At 32.7% G+C, this 21,678-nt stretch overlaps 1 long non-coding RNA gene across 1 annotated transcript in view; it reads left to right on the top strand.

The window, feature by feature from the left end:
- The window catches only part of LOC139520078 (uncharacterized), an 86,070-nt gene extending 67,941 nt beyond the window's left edge, over nucleotides 1–18,129 (top strand). The window contains exons 2-3 of the long non-coding RNA XR_011663813.1: nucleotides 13,120–13,259; nucleotides 14,339–18,129. This is a non-coding gene — a long non-coding RNA (uncharacterized lncRNA). The remainder of the gene's footprint in view (nucleotides 1–13,119; nucleotides 13,260–14,338) is intronic.
- The last annotated feature ends 3,549 nt before the right edge of the window (nucleotides 18,130–21,678 follow it).

The raw sequence follows: 21,678 nt of genomic DNA, 5'->3' as shown, positions 1-21,678 counted from the left end.
ACTTTGTGTATAATGTATTAAGGGGAGATAATCAATCCAAATGACTTCTAAGGAGGTGAACAAAACAATTGTTTTATGCTGTCAGGTTTGAGGTAACGGAAGGTTATACTTTGTGTATAATGTTTTATTTGAGATAATCAATTGAAATGACTTCATAGGTTGTGAATGATAAAGATTTGTTTTATTACTGTCGGGTTTGAGGTAACGGTAGGTTATATATATATACTTTGTGTATAATGTATTAAGGGGAGATAATCAATCCAAATGACTTCTAAGGAGGTGAACAAAACAATTGTTTTATGCTGTCAGGTTTAAGGTAACAGAAGGTTATACTTTGTGTATAATGTACTGAAGGGAGATAATCAACCAAATGGCTTTATAGGGGGGAAACAACAAAGATTTGTTTTATACTGTAATGTTTGAGGTAATAGTAGGTTATACTTTGTGTATAATGTATTAAGGGGAGATAATCAATTGAAATGACTTCTAAGGTGGTGAACGATAAAGATTTGTTTTATACTGTCAGGTTTGAGGTAACGTTAGGTTATATATACTTTGTGTATAATGTATTAAGGGGAGATAATCAATCCAATTGATTTCAAAGGGGTTGAACAACAAGATTTGTTTTATACTTTTAATGTTTGAGGTAATGGTAGGTTATACTTTGTGTATAATGTATTAAGGGGAGATTATTTATCCAAATGACTTGATACAGGGGGGACAAAAAGATTTGTTTTATACTGTAATGTTTGAGGTAATAGTAGATTATACTTTGTGTATAATGTACTAAAGGGAGATAATCAATCCAAATGGCTTTTTAGGGGGTAAACAACAAGATTTGTTTTATACTGTCAGATTTGAGGTAACGGTATGTTATATATACTTTGTGTATAATGTATTAAGGGGAGATAATCAATCCAAATGACTTCTAAGGAGGTGAACAAAACAATTGTTTTATGCTGTCAGGTTTGAGGTAACGGAAGGTTATACTTTGTGTATAATGTTTTATTTGAGATAATCAATTGAAATGACTTCATAGGTTGTGAATGATAAAGATTTGTTTTATTACTGTCGGGTTTGAGGTAACGGTAGGTTATATATATATACTTTGTGTATAATGTATTCAGGGGAGATAATCAATTCAAATGACTTCATATGCGGGTAACTTAAAAATTGTTTTATGCTGTTTAGGTTTGAGGTATTGGAAGGTTATACTTTTTGTATAATGTATTAAAGGGAGATAATCAATCCAATTGATTTCAAAGGGGGTGAACAAAAAGATTTGTTTTATTACTGTCAGGTTTGAGGTAATGGTACATTTGTAGGTTATACTTTGTGTATAATGTACTAAAGGGAGATAATCAATCCAAATGGCTTTATAGGGGGTAAACAACAAGATTTGTTTTATACTGTCAGGTTTGAGGTAACGGTATGTTATATATACTTTGTGTATAATGTATTAAGGGGAGATAATCAATCCAAATGACTTCTAAGGAGGTGAACAAAACAATTGTTTTATGCTGTCAGGTTTGAGGTAACGGTAGGTTATACTTTGTGTATAATGTACTAAAGGGAGATAATCAACCAAATGGCTTTATAGGGGGTAAACAACAAAGATTTGTTTTATACTGTAATGTTTGAGGTAATAGTAGGTTATACTTTGTGTATAATGTATTAAGGGGAGATAATCAATTGAAATGACTTCATAGGTGGTGAACGATAAAGATTTGTTTTATGCTGTCAGGTTTGAGGTAACGTAAGGTTACATATACTTTGTGTATAATGTATTAAGGGGAGATAATCAATCCAATTGATTTCAAAGGGGTTGAACAACAAGATTTGTTTTATACTTTTAATGTTTGAGGTAATGGTAGGTTATACTTTGTGTATAATGTACTAAAGGTAGATAATCAATCCAAATGGCTTTATAGGGGGTAAACAACAAGATTTGTTTTATACTGTCAGGTTTGAGGTAACGGTATGTTATATATACTTTGTGTATAATGTATTAAGGGGAGATAATCAATCCAAATGACTTCTAAGGAGGTGAACAAAACAATTGTTTTATGCTGTCAGGTTTAAGGTAACGGAAGGTTATACTTTGTGTATAATGTACTGAAGGGAGATAATCAACCAAATGGCTTTATAGGGGGGAAACAACAAAGATTTGTTTTATACTGTAATGTTTGAGGTAATAGTAGGTTATACTTTGTGTATAATGTATTAAGGGGAGATAATCAATTGAAATGACTTCATAGGTGGTGAACGATAAAGATTTGTTTTATACTGTCAGGTTTGAGGTAACGTTAGGTTATATATACTTTGTGTATAATGTATTAAGGGGAGATAATCAATTCAAATGACTTCATATGCGGGTAACTTAAAAATTGTTTTATGCTGTTTAGGTTTGAGGTATTGGAAGGTTATACTTTTTGTATAATGTATTAAAGGGAGATAATCAATCCAATTGATTTCGAAGGGGGTGAACAAAAAGATTTGTTTTATTACTGTCAGGTTTGAGGTAATGGTACATTTGTAGGTTATACTTTGTATAATGTACTAAAGGGAGATAATCAATCCAAATGGCTTTATAGGGGGTAAACAACAAGATTTGTTTTATACTGTCAGGTTTGAGGTAACGGTATGTTATATATACTTTGTGTATAATGTATTAAGGGGAGATAATCAATCCAAATGACTTCTAAGGAGGTGAACAAAACAATTGTTTTATGCTGTCAGGTTTGAGGTAACGGTAGGTTATACTTTGTGTATAATGTACTAAAGGGAGATAATCAACCAAATGGCTTTATAGGGGGTAAACAACAAAGATTTGTTTTATACTGTAATGTTTGAGGTAATAGTAGGTTATACTTTGTGTATAATGTATTAAGGGGAGATAATCAATTGAAATGACTTCATAGGTGGTGAACGATAAAGATTTGTTTTATGCTGTCAGGTTTGAGGTAACGTAAGGTTATATATACTTTGTGTATAATGTATTAAGGGGAGATAATCAATCCAATTGATTTCAAAGGGGTTGAACAACAAGATTTGTTTTATACTTTTAATGTTTGAGGTAATGGTAGGTTATACTTTGTGTATAATGTACTAAAGGTAGATAATCAATCCAAATGGCTTTATAGGGGGTAAACAACAAGATTTGTTTTATACTGTCAGGTTTGAGGTAACGGTATGTTATATATACTTTGTGTATAATGTATTAAGGGGAGATAATCAATCCAAATGACTTCTAAGGAGGTGAACAAAACAATTGTTTTATGCTGTCAGGTTTAAGGTAACGGAAGGTTATACTTTGTGTATAATGTACTGAAGGGAGATAATCAACCAAATGGCTTTATAGGGGGGAAACAACAAAGATTTGTTTTATACTGTAATGTTTGAGGTAATAGTAGGTTATACTTTGTGTATAATGTATTAAGGGGAGATAATCAATTGAAATGACTTCATAGGTGGTGAACGATAAAGATTTGTTTTATACTGTCAGGTTTGAGGTAACGTTAGGTTATATATACTTTGTGGATAATGTATTAAGGGGAGATAATCAATTCAAAAGACTTCATATGCGGGTAACTTAAAAATTGTTTTATGCTGTTTAGGTTTGAGGTATTGGAAGGTTATACTTTTTGTATAATGTATTAAAGGGAGATAATCAATCCAATTGATTTCGAAGGGGGTGAACAAAAAGATTTGTTTTATTACTGTCAGGTTTGAGGTAATGGTACATTTGTAGGTTATACTTTGTATAATGTACTAAAGGGAGATAATCAATCCAAATGGCTTTATAGGGGGTAAACAACAAGATTTGTTTTATACTGTCGGGTTTGAGGTAACGGTATGTTATATATACTTTGTGTATAATGTATTAAGGGGAGATAATCAATCCAAATGACTTCTAAGGAGGTGAACAAAACAATTGTTTTATGCTGTCAGGTTTGAGGTAACGGTAGGTTATACTTTGTGTATAATGTACTAAAGGGAGATAATCAACCAAATGGCTTTATAGGGGGTAAACAACAAAGATTTGTTTTATACTGTAATGTTTGAGGTAATAGTAGGTTATACTTTGTGTATAATGTATTAAGGGGAGATAATCAATTGAAATGACTTCATAGGTGGTGAACGATAAAGATTTGTTTTATGCTGTCAGGTTTGAGGTAACGTAAGGTTATATATACTTTGTGTATAATGTATTAAGGGGAGATAATCAATCCAATTGATTTCAAAGGGGTTGAACAACAAGATTTGTTTTATACTTTTAATGTTTGAGGTAATGGTAGGTTATACTTTGTGTATAATGTACTAAAGGTAGATAATCAATCCAAATGGCTTTATAGGGGGTAAACAACAAGATTTGTTTATACTGTCAGGTTTGAGGTAACGGTATGTTATATATACTTTGTGTATAATGTATTAAGGGGAGATAATCAATCCAAATGACTTCTAAGGAGGTGAACAAAACAATTGTTTTATGCTGTCAGGTTTAAGGTAACGGAAGGTTATACTTTGTGTATAATGTACTGAAAGGAGATAATCAACCAAATGGCTTTATAGTGGGGAAACAACAAAGATTTGTTTTATACTGTAATGTTTGAGGTAATAGTGGGTTATACTTTTTGTGTATAATGTATTAAGGGGAGATAATCAATTGAAATGACTTCTAAGGTGGTGAACGATAAAGATTTGTTTTATACTGTCAGGTTTGAGGTAACGTTAGGTTATATATACTTTGTGTATAATGTATTAAGGGGAGATAATCAATTCAAATGACTTCATATGCGGGTAACTTAAAAATTGTTTTATGCTGTTTAGGTTTGAGGTATTGGAAGGTTAAACTTTTTGTATAATGTATTAAAGGGAGATAATCAATCCAATTGATTTCGAAGGGGGTGAACAAAAAGATTTGTTTTATTACTGTCAGGTTTGAGGTAATGGTACATTTGTAGGTTATACTTTGTGTATAATGTACTAAAGGGAGATAATCAATCCAAATGGCTTTATAGGGGGTAAACAACAAGATTTGTTTTATACTGTCAGGTTTGAGGTAACGGTATGTTATATATACTTTGTGTATAATGTATTAAGGGGAGATAATCAATCCAAATGACTTCTAAGGAGGTGAACAAAACAATTGTTTTATGCTGTCAGGTTTGAGGTAACGGTAGGTTATACTTTGTGTATAATGTACTAAAGGGAGATAATCAACCAAATGGCTTTATAGGGGGTAAACAACAAAGATTTGTTTTATACTGTAATGTTTGAGGTAATAGTAGGTTATACTTTGTGTATAATGTATTAAGGGGAGATAATCAATTGAAATGACTTCATAGGTGGTGAACGATAAAGATTTGTTTTATGCTGTCAGGTTTGAGGTAACGTAAGGTTATATATACTTTGTGTATAATGTATTAAGGGGAGATAATCAATCCAATTGATTTCAAAGGGGTTGAACAACAAGATTTGTTTTATACTTTTAATGTTTGAGGTAATGGTAGGCTATACTTTGTGTATTATGTATTAAGGGGAGATAATTAGGGTCCCGCCATAGGCGGTCCCCTATAGTGATCAGTCTGTCCGTCCGTCCGTAACACTTTGTGTCCGCTCCATATCTAGAGAACCATTATGATTTCATACTTTATACTTTACACGTTTATTAACCACCACCAGAGGGTGTGTCATGATGTATGTACAACTTCTTAGGTCAAAGGTCAGTTGACAACCATGTGTCCTGTGGTGAAGATCGTGTCAGCTCTATATCTTGAGAACTGTTATGATTTCAAAGTTTATACTTGACATGTATATGAACCAACACCAGAGGGTGTGTCATAATTTATGAACGACTGCCTAGGGCAAAGTTCAAGGTCAAAAACTTTGGTTTGAAACTTTCAGTTGACAACCTCATGTCCTGTGGTTAAGATTGTGTCCGCTCTATATCTTGAGAACCGTTATCATTTCAAAGTTTATACTTGACATGTATATAAACCAACACCAAAGGGTGTGTCATAATTTATGTGCAACTTCTTAGGTCAAAGGTCAAGGTCAAAAACTTTGGTTTCAGTTGACAACCCCATGTCCTATGGTAAAGATAGTGTCAGCTTTATATCTTGAGAACCTTTATCATTTCAAAGTTTATACTTGACATGTTTATAAACCAACACCAAAGGGTGTGTCATAATTTATTTACAACTTCATAGGTCAAAGGTCAAGGTCAAAAACTTTGATTTCAGTTGACAAACCCATGTCCTCTGGTAAAGATACAATTTTTTAATGCACATTATTCACAGCGGGGCCCACAGAGATGGCTCCCATCTCAATGATATCTAATTAATCCAAATGATGTCATAGGGGTGAACAACAAGATTTGTTTTATACTGTAATGTTTGAGGTAATGGTAGGTTATACTTTGTGTATAATGTATTAAGGAGAGATTATTAATCCAAATGACTTCATATAAGTGGGGGGGGGACAAAAAGATTTGTTTTATACTGTAATGTTTGAGGTAATGGTAGGTTATACTTTGTGTATAATGTATTAAGGAGAGATTATTAATCCAAATGACTTCATATAAGTGGGGGGGACAAAAAGATTTGTTTTATACTGTAATGTTTGAGGTAATGGTAGGTTATACTTTGTGTATTATGTACTAAAGGGAGATAATCAATCCAAATGGCTTTATAGGGGGTAAACAACAAAGATTTGTTTTATACTGTCAGGTTTGAGATAACGGTATGTTATATTTACTTTGTGTATAATGTATTAAGGGAAGATAATTAATTCAAATGACTTCTAAGGAGGTGAACAAAACAATTGTTTTATGCTGTCAGGTTTGAGGTAACGGAAGGTTATACTTTGTGTATAATGTATTATTTGAGATAATCAATTGAAATGACTTCATAGGTGGTGAATGATAAAGATTTGTTTTATTACTGTTGGGTTTGAGGTAACGGTAGGTTATATATACTTTGTGTATAATGTATTAAGGGGAGATAATCTAAATGACTTCATAGGGGGTGAACAAAAAAATTGTTTTATGCTGTCAGATTTGAGGAAACGGAAGGTTATACTTTGTGTATAATGTATAAAGGGGAGATAATCAATCCAAATGACTTCATAGGTGGTGAATGATAAAGATTTGTTTTATTACTGTCGGGTTTGAGGTAAAAGTAGGTTATATATATATACTTTGTGTATTATGTATTAAGGGGAGATAATCAATCCAAATGACTTCATAGGGGGTGAACAACAAGATTTGTTTTATACTGTAATGTTTGAGGTAATGGTAGGCTATACTTTGTGTATTATGTATTAAGGGGGGATAATTAATCCAAATGATGTCATAGGGGTGAACAACAAGATTTGTTTGATACTGTAATGTTTGAGGTAATGGTAGGTTATACTTTGTGTATAATGTACTAAAGGGAGATAATCAATCCAAATGGCTCTATAGTGGGTAAACAACAAAGATTTGTTTTATACTGTCAGGTTTGAGGTAACGGTATGTTATATATACTTTGTGCATAATGTATTAAGGGGAGATAATCAATTCAAATGACTTCTAAGGAGGTGAACAAAACAATTGTTTTATGCTGTCAGGTTTGAGGTAACGGAAGGTTATACTTTGTGTATAATGTATTATTTGAGATAATCAATTGAAATGACTTCATAGGTGGTGAATGATAAAGATTTGTTTTATGACTGTCGGGTTTGAGGTAACGGTAGGTTATATATACTTTGTGTATAATGTATTAAGGGGAGATAATCAATCCAAATGACTTCCAAGGGGGTGAACAACAAGATTTGTTTTATACTGTAATGTTTGAGGTAATGGTAGGCTATACTTTGTGTATTATGTATTAAGGGGAGATAATTAATCCAAATGACGTCATAGGGGTGAACAACAAGATTTGTTTTATACTGTAGTGTTTGAGGTAATGGTAGGCTATACTTTGTGTATGATGTATAAAGGGGAGATAATCAATCCAAATGACTACATAGGTGGTGAATGATAAAGATTTGTTTTATTACTGTCGGGTTTGAGGTAAAAGTAGGTTATATATATATACTTTGTGTATTATGTATTAAGGGGAGATCATCAATCCAAATGACTTCATAGGGGGTGAACAACAAGATTTGTTTTATACTGTAATGTTTGAGGTAATGGTAGGCTATACTTTGTGTATTATGTATTAAGGGGAGATAATTAATCCAAATGACGTCATAGGGGTGAACAACAAGATTTGTTTGATACTGTAATGTTTGAGGTAATGGTAGGTTATACTTTGTGTATAATGTACTAAAGGGAGATAATCAATCCAAATGGCTCTATAGTGGGTAAACAACAAAGATTTGTTTTATACTGTCAGGTTTGAGGTAACGGTATGTTATATATACTTTGTGCATAATGTATTAAGGGGAGATAATCAATTCAAATGACTTCTAAGGAGGTGAACAAAACAATTGTTTTATGCTGTCAGGTTTGAGGTAACGGAAGGTTATACTTTGTGTATAATGTATTATTTGAGATAATCAATTGAAATGACTTCATAGGTGGTGAATGATAGATTTGTTTTATTACTGTCTGGTTTGAGGTAATGGTAGGTTATATACACTTTGCGTATAATGTATTAAGGGGAGATAATCAATCCAGTTGACTTCCAAGGGGGTGAACAAAAAAATTGTTTTATGCTGTCAGATTTGAGGAAACGGAAGGTTATACTTTGTGTATAATGTATAAAGGGGAGATAATCAATCCGAATGACTTCATAAGGGGTGAACAACAAGATTTGTTTTATACTGTAATGTTTGAGGTAATGGTAGGCTATACTTTGTGTATTATGTATTAAGGGGAGATAATTAATCCAAATGACGTCATAGGGTTGAACAACAAGATTTGTTTTATACTGTAATGTTTGAGGTAATTGTAGGTTATACTTTGTGTATTATGTATTAAGGGGAGATAATTAATCCAAAATGACTTCATAGGGGTTTCAACAAAAAGATTTGTTTTATACTGTAATGTTTGAGGTAATGGTAGGTTATACTTTGTGTATATATATAATGCATTAATGGTGAGATTAGATCAATCGAAATGACTTTATAGGTGATGAACGATAAAGATTTGTTTTATACTGTAATGTTTGAGGTAAAGGAAGGTTATACTTGGTGTATAATGTATTAAGGGGAGATAATCAATGCAATTGATTTCAAAGGGGTTGAACAACAGGAATTGTTTTTTACTGTAATGTTTGAGGTAATGGTAGGTTTTTCTTTGTGTATAATGTATTAAGGGGAGATTATTAATCCAAATGACTTGATACAGGGGGGGGGGGGGGGGGGGGGGACAAAAATATTTGTTTTATACTGTAATTTTTGAGGTAATGGTAGGTTATACTTTGTGTATATATATCAAGGGGTACAATCAAAATCACGTGATGGATATACACACACCGGAAGTAACAGTCGAGCAGACCGCTTGAAAGGTAAGTAGTCGTATTTACTTGTTTATATCAATAAAATTTAATAAATAAGGTAGTGCACCGAATGTAGGATACTATCTTGTTTTGAAATACACAATTATCCTTGCTGGAAAGCGTGCAGTTAATGCGAACACTTCCGACACAGTTCCAACATTTCACCGTCAAAGTGTTTGCAATAACTGCACGCTTTCTAGCAAAAACAATTGTGTATTTTAAAACTACATACTATCCGACATTCGGTGTGCCAACTTATTAATCAAAATCTAATTGACATAAACAAGAAAATGCAACTACTAACCTTTCAAGCGGCGAGTTCGACTTTAACTTCCGGTGTGTGTATATCCATCACGTGATTTTGATTGTACCCCTTGTATATAATGCATTAATGGTGAGATTAGATCAATCGAAATGACTTTATAGGTGATGAACGATAAAGATTTGTTTTATACTGTAATGTTTGATGTTAAGGAAGGTAATTATACTTGGTGTATAATGTATTAAGGGGAGATAATCAATCCAATTGATTTCAAAGGGGGGTGAACAACAAGAATTGTTTTATACTGTTATGTTTGAGGTAATGGTAGGTTATACTTTGTGTATAATGTATTAAGGGGAGATTATTAATCCAAATGACTTGATACAGAGGGGGACAAAAAGATTTGTTTTATACTGTAATGTTTGAGGTAATGGTAGGTTATACTTTGTGTATAATGTATTAAGGAGAGATTATTAATCCAAATGACTTCATAGGTGGTGAACGATAAAGATTTGTTTTATGCTGTCAGGTTTGAGGTAATGGAAGGTTATACTTTGTGTATAATGTATTAAAGGGAGATAATCAATCCAATTGATTTCGAAGGGGGTGAACAAAAAGATTTGTTTTATTACTGTCATGTTTGAGGTAACAGAAGGTTATACTTGGTGTATAATGTATTAAGGGGAGATAATCAATCCAATTGATTTCAAAGGAGGTGAACAAAAAGATTTGTTTTATTACTGTCAAGTTTGAGGTAATGGTAGGTTATATATACTTTGTGAATAATTTATTATGGGGAGATAATCAATCCAATTGATTTCTAAGGGGGTGAATAAAAACATTTGTTTTATACTGTAATGGTAGGTTATAATTTGTGTATAATGTATTAAGGGGAGAAAATTAATCCAAATGACTTCATAGGGGTTTCAACAAAAAGATTTGTTTTATACTGTAATGTTTGAGGTAATGATAGGTTATACTTTGTGTATATATATAATGCATTAATGGTGAGATTAGATCAATCGAAATGACTTCATAGGTGTTGAACGAAAAAGATTTGTGTTATATTGTAATGTTTGAGGTAAAGGAAGGTTATACTTGGTGTATAATGTATTAAGGGGAGATAATCAATCCAATTGATTTCAAAGGGGGTGAACAACAAGATTTGTTTTATACTGTAATGTTTTAGGTAATGGTAGGTTATACTTGTGTATAATGTATTAAGGAGAGATTATTAATCCAAATGACTTCATAGGTGGTGAACAATAAAGATTTGTTTTATACTGTCAGGTTTGAGGTAACGGTTGGTTATACTTTGTGTATAATTTATTAAGGAGAGATAATCAATTCAAATGACTTCATATGGGGTGAACTAAAAAACTGTTTTATGCTGTCAGGTTTGAGGTAATGGAAGGTTATACTTTGTGTATAATGTAGTAAGGGGAGATAATCAATCCAATTGATTTCAAAGGGGGTGAGTAAAAAGATTTGTTTTATACTGTAATGTTTGAGGTAATGGTAGGTTATACTTTGTGTATAATGTATCAAGGAGAGATTATTAATCCAAATGACTTCATTATGGGGGGGGGGGGGGACAAAAAGATTTGTTTTATTCTGTAATGTTTGAGGTAACGGTAGGTTATACTTTGTGTATAATTTATTAAGGGGAGATAATCAATTGAAATGACTTCATAGGTGGTGAACAATAAAGATTTGTTTTATACTGTCAGGTTTGAGGTAATGATATTTTATATACTTTGTGTATAATGTATTAAGGGGAGATAATCCATTCAAATGACCTATAGGGGGTGAACAAAAAACATGTTTTATGCTGTCAGGTTTGAGGTTACAGAACGTTATACTTTGTGTATAATGTGTTAAGGTGAGATAATTAATCCAATTAACATAGGAGGTGAACAAAAACATTGGTTTTAGACTGTAATGTTTAAGGTAACAGTAGGTTATTCTTTGAGTAGAATGTATTAAGGGGAGATATTTAATCTAAATGACTTCATAGGGGGTGAACAATGAAGATTTGTTTCATTCTGTCAGGTTTGAGGTAACATTAGGTTATATATAAGAGGAGATAATCAATTCAAATGACTACATAGTGGGTTAACAATAAAGATTTGTTTTATACTGTCAGGTTTGAGGAAACGTTAGGTTATTCTTTGTGTATAATGTATTAGTGAGAGATAATAAATCCAAATGACTACATAGGGGGTAAACAATAAAGATTTGTTTGATACTGTGAGGTTGTAGGCAACGGTAGGTTATATATACTTTGTGTATAATGTATTAAGGGGAGATAATTAATCCAAATGACTTCATAGGGGATGAACAATAAAGATTTGTTTTATACTGTCAGGTTTGAGGTACATGTAATGGTAGATTATATATACTTTGTTTATGATGTATTAAGGGGAGATAATCAACCCAAATGAATTCATAGGGAGTGATGAACAAAAAGATTGTTTTATACTCTCAGGTTGGAGGTAATGGTAAGTTATACTTTGTGTAAAATGTATTAAGGGGAGATAATTAATCCAAATGACTTCATAGGGGGTGAACAAAAAAATTTGTTTGATACTGTTATGTTTGAGGTTATTGTAGGTTATACTTTGTGCATAATGTATTAAGGGGGAGATAATCAATCGAAATGACTTCATAGGTGGTGAACAATAAAGATATGTTTGATACTTTGAGGTGTGAGGTAATGGTAGGTTATACTTTGTGTATAATGTATTAAGGGGTGATAATCAATCCAAATGACTTCAAGGAGGTGTACAATAGAGATTTATTTGCATGAACCCCTTAATGGGTTCATGCTTATATATTGGCGAGTTTTGGATGTGTCTTTGGGCCACTGAATATCTCTTGGCCGGAAGTCAGAATAAAATTCTCAGAACGTCTATAAAGTTTTCGGTCATTTATACAGGTCTTATCAGGTTGTTATCTACATCTTTGTAAAGCGGATTATGTAAAATGTGAAGAGTCAAAAATTAGTTTTATGGTTCAATAAAATCAAAATAAATTATTGCCATTCATTATAAATAAATTTCTATCGAAAATAAGGCTCAAAGAACTTTTTATATTATTTATATTAACCATAACAACGTACACGCATGTTGGCGTGTGAATAAACAATGTCAGAGTGGGCGTGTCGCCATCAAAATTGACAACAATGAAAATAAAACTAATAGTTTTAACCAATCAGAAGACAGTAAAAACACCAAATTTATTTATTGCTCTGTAAACTCCTTCATTTTTGTTTGTATCATACAGTTTCATACTTTCAACAGCTGCTTTTGTTAGTTTCATTTTCAGGATTTCTTATAGTAAAATTTTTTCTGTTTTATCTATTTGCAGGGCAGTGATTTGGTATGTGGATAAGTAATGGGAACGACTCCACCAGTCAAGTGCAGCATCACCTTTGCAGACAATGGAATGTTCCTGACACAGGGTGCAGTCACCATCATAGCAGTGAAGAGTTGCATCTAGAACTTTTGGTAAGTCTTTACTCATATCATTAATGTTTTTGTCGTACTTTTCCATCAGTTTATTAATTATCATGGAGCAAATGCACTTGATATCTTTGCTAAACACTGTCTTTATTTGTCTATTTTCTTCTTTTGTTTTACCATGGATCATTGCCACACTGTATTGAGCACGATAAGAGGCTCTAAATTGAGACTGCCCCAAATGTACCGGATCTGCCAGTCTTTCTACCTCCCACATTAGTTCCAGAGCTTTAATGGCATCTTCAATACCTCTAACGGAAAGTCCATCTCCATCTGTGGTCACATACCATATCAGAAATTTCTGTAGTCCTAGCTGGTTTCCCATCTATTTTCTCAGCTCATACTCTGACAGGGCAGCAGCTCTGTATAAATTTGAAGTACATTCTTCATGGCCTGGACATTCTATTGGAAAGCCTTTCACTCTAAGCCAAGCCCCTTTCCAGCACATCTTATTCTGCACAACTGCAGCTACAATAAACTTTCTGTCTGTCATTGTTTCAATACCAAGTGCGAATGCTTGAGTGGCATTCTGACCCGGCTTCTTTTTACTAACAATTGTGTTGCTGTTGTATCTAGCATCCACAGTTATGTTGATTTCGTTGGTTCACTTCTTTTACTTGTTCAAGTTTCTGTGCCATGTCTGTTTTGTTGAGTTTGACCATTTCAGCTGCTACTCTGTTAGATGTGCGTTGCATACTGCTTCGGCATGGTGGTGGTGTGTCAACTCCTGCAAGTAGTTGCTGTACCGTGGTATTTCCAATTGGACAATCCTGCAAAGCAGATGCAAGGGCTACATTTGGTTGTCCTGGGTTGGGTCCTGGTTTGCCATTAGCTATTTCTTTATACATCTTCATTCTGTCTCCAATAAAACATTAGGTTATGCATTTTAGGGTATACTGCCAGCAAGTTCCCCACTTTTTCTGTGCATGATAGTCCACATTCAACCTAGGACAGGATGGTGACTCCACTTTATGTTGATCATAAGTAGTGTTGATCAAGCTGATTGTCAGTTGACTGTCTATCCATCTCATACCAGAATGTAATGCATTGTTTTGTTCTATTTTCAGGTTAACATTCGCTTGCGGTCGAAGATTACAGATGTGACCAGTAGCCTTTTTACAGTCAGGAGATTGTAAAGTTTGCCACACATAGGAAGTACTTGCACTAGCTGAATGAGGGATCTATCTGTATTGACGTCTGGCTTCTGCTTCTACCAGTTGTGCCTACAGTGAACCATCCAGGATTTCTTGGAGAGTTGTCTTTCTTTGACCTCTTCTTGCATTTGCTATATGGGGTATAACCTTTAGTGAACATTTTAAAAATTTAACTGGATCCGTAATATCACAACTTGGACCGGTCTCACTAATTAGCGACAACAAGAATTTTAGCGTCAACAAGCGACAAGAAGCGACAACAAGAATTATTTTAGCGACAACAAGCGACAAGAAACTATTTAGCGACAAGAAAACATTTTTTTTTAATTAAAACTAATTATTGCAATAAATATTAAAAGAATATGCAAAAGAAAATAATTTTAGCGACAAGAAAGTTAAAATTGATAGAAAAAAATGAAATATTATTTACATAATATTTTATCATCTATTATGAATAACAGCCAGTTATACGTTTAATTATTGTATTATGAGATTACTTTTCCTTGTGTTTTAGAACATATTATTAATCTTATAATTTGTTTTTTAAAACTCTTTTCGTGCAATATATATTAAGCTCGCAAAATGAATTATTTGTGCATCATTGTCCTGAAAATATTGACACAAATTGTGAAATACAAAGAACTGAAATCAAACAGGAGGAAAAGAAAATTGAAATGTGAATGTTTTTATCTATTTATTTGTTCATTACCTCATTAAACGATATCTATCATGTTTATGCATATTGATTGAAAATGAAAGGAAATTAATGACAATCTTGAGTTTTCAACAGGTGTTCACTATTTACAATGATTGTATATTCTGGCGCGTGTAATTGTATAGTCTGACGCGTGTACAAAGTTGAAGGTGTTAATTGGATGTTATTGTAGCAATAAAACAGGCCGCGACACGCGACTCGTTAATCTCATTTGATGTTCCACGGCACATGTTTGCTTATCAAAATGGGACCACCATGTACAAAATGTATAAATATTATGTTAGATATGAATGTACATATTACTAGATCTATATAATGACTAAAAATAATAAAAAAAATAAAAAAATAAAAAATATATGGACTCCAAGGTAGAACCACGTCCTCGTCGTGGGGTCTGGAAACACGCTGAAATAATAAAGATGGCAAAGCGTGGCTGAGAGTTCTATAAATAAAGCATCGAATTGACATAACAAGAGTACACTTAGAGCATGCAAATGAATCAAAATATTATATTCCATTATGCCCGCTCCATATATATCTCCATTCGTTTATTTATACTTTCACTTTAATGAAAACAGATACATACATTATCTTATACATATTCTTCATATTTAAAAATTAAAAAAAGAAGCTCAATCTCTTTCTTCTTCACAAATGTTAAATTTCTTCACCTACCAATATACTAATATACTAATATAAACTTCACAATCTCTTTCTTCCTCACAAATGTTTCTTTGTCTATCTATATAATAAAACATTTTAATTAGACATATCTGCTCGTCTATTTAAAAAAAAACATTAAATACAAATTTCTTTATATCTAATAAAAAAAAAATGTTTTCTTGTCGCTAAATAGTCTTCTTGTCGCTTGTTGTCGCTAAAATAATTCTTGTTGTCGCTTGTTGACGCTTGTTGTCGCTAATTAGTGAGACCCACTTGGACTGATAGCATAAACTTTGGACATCCTTATATTTATAATCAAGCACTGTATGATATCTGCTTTGATGAACATTTTTGTCGAGCCTAAAGCTCGACATAGGGATAGTGATCCGGAGGCAGCTACGGCGGCGGCGTTAGCTCACTTCTTAAAAGCTTGATATTTTAGAAGGTGGAAAACCTGGATGCTTCATACTTTTTATATAGATGCTTCATGTTACGAAGTTTCCGTCAGTCACATGTCCAATGTCCTTGACCTCATTGTCATGGTTCAGTGACCACTTGAAAAAAAGTTCAAATTTTTTTTAATGTTGAATTCTCTCTTATAATAAGTAATAGGATAACTATATTTAATATTTGCGTACCTTGCAAGGTCCTCGTGTCTGTCAGACAGTTTTCACTTGACCTCAACCTCATTTCATGGATCAGTGAACAAGGTTAAGTTTTGGTGGTCAAGTCCATATCTCAGATACTATAAGCAATAGGGCTAGTATATTCGGTGTATGGAAGGACTGTAAGGTGTACATGTCCAACTGGCAGGTGTCATCTGACCTTGACCTCATTTTCATGGTTCAGTGGTTATAGTTAAATTTTTGTGTTTTGGTCTGTTTTTCTCATACTATATGCAATAGGTCTACTATATTTGTTGTATGGAATGATTGTAAAGTGTACATGTCTAGCGGGCAGATGTCATGTGACCTTGACCTCATTTTCATGGTTCAGTGGTCAAAGTTAAGTTTTTGAGTTTTGGTCTTTTTATCTAATACTATATGCCATAGGTCAACTATATTTGGTGTATGGAAATATTTTATGATCTTTATGTCAGTCGCGCAGGTTTTATTTGACCATGACCTCATTTTCACGGTTCATTGCACAGTGTTAAGTTTTCGTGTTTTGGTCTATTTTTGTCGAGCCTTTGACTTTAGTTGAAAAAGTGAGACCAAGCGATCCTACATTCCGTCGGCGGCGGCGGCGTCCACAAATATTCACTCTGTGGTTAAAGTCTTTGAAATTTTAATAACTTTCTTCAACTATACTGAATTTCTACCAAACTTGGACAGAAGCTTGTTTATAATCATAAGAGAGTATCCAGAAGTAAATTTTGTAAAAATAAAATTCCATTTTTTCCGTATTTAACTTATAAATGGACTTAGTTTTTCTGCGAGGAAACATTACATTCTCTCTGTGGTTAAAAGTTTTTAAAATTTTAATAACTTTCATAAACTATCCTTGATTTGTACCAAACTTGGACAGAAGCTTGTTTATGATCATAAGATAGTATCAAGATGAAAAAATTTTTAAATTAATTTTCACTTTTCCGTATTTTACTTATGAATGGACTTAGTTTTTTTTGCCAGAAACAAAACATTCACTCTGTGGTTTAAGTTTTTAAAATTTTTATAATGTTCTTAAACTATCCTGGATTTCTACCAAACTTAGACAAAAGCCTGTTTCTGATCATAAGATATTATTCAGAAGTAAATTTGTAAAAAAAAAAAAAATCACTTTTTCCATATTTTACTTATAAATGGACTTAGTTTTTCTTCCAGTTAACATTACATACAGTCTGCAGTTAATGTTTTTAAAACGATTGTTAGATTCATAAACTATCCTTGATTTTTACAATCTAAAGATAGTATAAACATGATAAAGAGGAATATTTTTGTTAAGCCTGCGACTTGCAGCAAAAGTAGGTGAGACACTGGGTTCTGCGGAACCATTACAATTTTTTTTTTAATTTGTTCTTGACAATTTTTTTTTCATTTAAAAACTTTAATTGTTTTTGGCATCCAAGATCCAAATTGAGTGTTGAGAACCAATATGTGGTAAAGTTTATATTGAATAAGTGAAACTTGTCCTTTGAATCAGTGGTTTCACAATAACCATAATACAAAGTATCTGTTAGAAGATAGCTCTCTCACAGTACATTGTTAAACTTAAAGATAAATATATACCAACAATGACCAATATTAATGATGGAACGAGATTATACATGTATTTATACTGTTTTATATTGTTACATGTACATACATAAATGAAAATTAAAATCAAACTGTTGTCATTATTCATAAAAATGAAACGAAAAGGGAGGTATGATTGATAATCAGACACCAGCTCTAGACAAAATGATGAAAAAGAAATAAAGCTTACCATACAACATTTAAACTATACATAAATCAGTTAGAAATAGCCATGAAATTACAAATGTTAAACAATATATACAAGAAAACTAATGGCCACATCAATGTACAAACGGAAAATCAAGATATACACCAAAAAATTACAAGCCCTGTTTTACAGGCTTCTTACTAAGGACCGACACATTCATATGGTAGTTGTGTTCTATATGTATGGTGCAAAATTTTCTCATTGCTAAAACCAGTGGTATCCTAAGTATTAAATCCAGAACAAAGTAAAACTAGAGGCTCTCAAGAGCCTGTATCGCTCACCTGACTTTGGGTTTTTCAATTCATATAAAAAAAGATAAAATTTGGCTACAAAGTAACAACACTTGGTCAGCACCAGATATGAATCATTCATGCTATGTTTGGTTTCATTCCATTCAGTGGTTCTCTAAAAGAAGACATTTGTATGTATTTCCCAAAGGGTCCCATGTTTAACTAAGTCCTCCGTTAGCGGCCATCTTGGATGATGGATCGGCTACAAAGTAACAGCACTTGGTCAGCACCTCATAAGGAATATTCATGCCATGTTTGGTTGCATTCGATTTGGTGGTTCTCTAAAAGAAGTCATTTGTATGCATAAACTAAGTCCCCTGCTGACGGGCATCTTGGATGATGGATAGGCTACAAAGTAACAACACTTGGTCAGCACATCATAAGGAATATTCATGCAATGTTTGATTTCATTGCATTCATAAGTTCTCTAAAAGAAGTCATTTGTATTTATTTCCCATAGGGTACTATGTTAAACTAAGTGCGGCCATCTTGGCAGATGGATCAGCTACAAAGTAACAACACTTGGTCAGCACCTCAAGTTTTATTCCATTCAGTGGTTCTCTAGGATAAGTTCAAAATGTTAACGACGACGACGGACGACGAACTCCAAGTAATGAGAAAAGCTCACATGGCCCGAAAGACTAACAGTTGAAAAACTATCCAGATGTGAAATTCAATTAAAAAAAAATACCATCATTATCAAAAGGCTATCTACGTATAATACATTGTAATATTAACAATAAACCATTTAATGATTAGAAAACAGAACCTACAATGTACATGTATAGCTGCTGATTTTTTTTTTAATGTAATGGATAAATGATGATTGACTGTGTTACAATAAAACCAAGATAACTCGGTGAACCTTTTTACGAACATTTAAAAATTTTGTGTTGACTGCAACAAAAATCTAGAATATGGTATAGTAATCTTGCTGTGTTAACATCCATTTAATAAGCAATTGATCCAAAAGCTAAATGATTCAGAAAATAGAAGACTTGGATACTACATGTACAAACATTGTTAATAAATGCCATTTGTAGAGCAGAATCTGCTTACCCATCCGGAGCACCTGAGATCACCCCTAAGTTTTGGTGGGGTTCGTGTTGCTCAGTATTTAGTTTTCTATTGTGTATTTAGTGTACTTTTATTTGTTTGCATGTCTTTTTCAGTTTTAGTCATGGAATTGTAAGTTTATTTTCGATTTATGAGTTTGCTGTTCATCTGGTATATTTAGCCCCAATATTACAATTTATCTGTTTTAAAATGATTGTCTTGAACCTCTTTTTCATAGTTCAGTGAGTGACTATATAGCTACTCGAAGAATTGTTTGCTATGTTGATTCTCTATAAATAAGTTATATGCTAACGATTTTTATATGTGTGCAACTATATGGTCATAATGCCAATCTAACAGTTCTCATTTGACCACGTAATCATTGATAATTCACAAAGTTAAGTTTCCTAGTTCAAGTCAGTATCTCAGAGATGAAACCAAATATATTGTCTGTACTATATTTCAAGGTGAACATATCTGTCTGGCAGGTATAATATAAACACCTGTCAATAATTCAACATAACTTGAGGTCCTCTGATGTTCAGTACTTCAGTACTTTGATTTATTCTTGCAATCAGTGACGATTAATACTTTGACATATTGTGCTTTCAAATCGGTGTTATGTAGTAAAGATAAATTGCTTTTCTTTCCTTAATGATATGCTTAGAGAAAGATGAAACGAGGAAGAGTTTGGTACATAAATTTAAAATGTTTAATAAACAAAAACAACGATTCGCTATCCAATCTTTAACTCCCTCCCCCGACTCCAAATTTAAGTTCGATACACAAATAGTCCCGTTATAGGAATAAATAGTCTAAAACTTATTCAAATCAGATTTCATTTATTTGAATATTCTTAAGTACATGATTTCTTTTATGGCAGAAACTACAAAAAATCGTTATTATCTGTTCTGACTATGAAACACTGAGTTAAGATTTCATGTCAAGAAATTGCCTCCGTTGAAATTCTGCAAACACCCCATAGAGCAAATTACATGGATGATTAATATTGACCATTTGGTATATGGCTGTGTTCTAAGCGACACGTACATGAAGGTCATAAATTAATTTCTTCAATGAAATCAAATCTTTAGCTACTAATGACTGCCGTAGGGGGTCGACCGGAATTTTTAGCGAGGATTTCTTGGCATGACACTGTGTACATGTTCCAGACCATATGAGTATCTGGACCATACGCGTATGGTCGGGGTAATAAACGCTCTGTTACAGGTTACTTGTAATACTTCTAAACTCTTCATATGGAATGACCGTTCATTAAAAAGACGCTATCATATAGGTTATTGTATTATAATATTATAATTACATTAGATGTATGTTTCATTATAATATTTTATTCTGATTGGCTAACTACACATCACGTGTTATTCCGTAAGCAGTTGCATTGCTCAATACAACTTTTCATTCATGATAACACGTGCTCCAACAATAAAGTGCACAGGTGAATTAAATAATAAAATATATAAAATTCGTGTTTTCATAATCATAGCTAAAAAATGTAATTATAAGTATTGAATGCTTCTTTTTGTAACTTTATAGGGTTGTAAAAGCGTTGACCGTGCGTACATTTTTAGAATGAAGCGCTTCTGCGCTTCATACAAAATGTACTTCGGTCAACGCTTTTACACCCCAATAAATTTACAAAAAGAAGCATTCAATTCTTAAAATAATAAAACGATTAGCTAAATGAAAATTAGAAGTTACACACAGGTAATTTTACTTACTTGTCAAAACTATAATAAACACATTTTATACCGATGGACATTATCGATTTGTTATTACGAGTGAACAAGTGAATGGCAACATGTCGACTTAAAAAAAAAATCGAAAAATTCCTTAATGAACTGTTACACAAGAAGTCATTGGAAAGTAACATAGTCTATTCAAGTTCTCTTGTAAGTATGGGGTATTGCAGTCGTGCTACGATATTTGAGATCTAGAGCTTCTTAAAAACACCGTAGACACATCGGAATGGCCCAAGACCTCGGTATCACTGTACGCAGCTACAGAAAGGCTAGCTTTTCACTCGCAAACAAAAGGTGTAAATCACTGGGGTAAAGCTGATGACC

This window comes from Mytilus edulis, chromosome 4 (assembly GCF_963676685.1).
Source record: "Mytilus edulis chromosome 4, xbMytEdul2.2, whole genome shotgun sequence".
NCBI lineage: Eukaryota > Metazoa > Mollusca > Bivalvia > Mytilida > Mytilidae > Mytilus > Mytilus edulis.
This window is presented reverse-complemented; position numbering and strand designations above follow the sequence as displayed.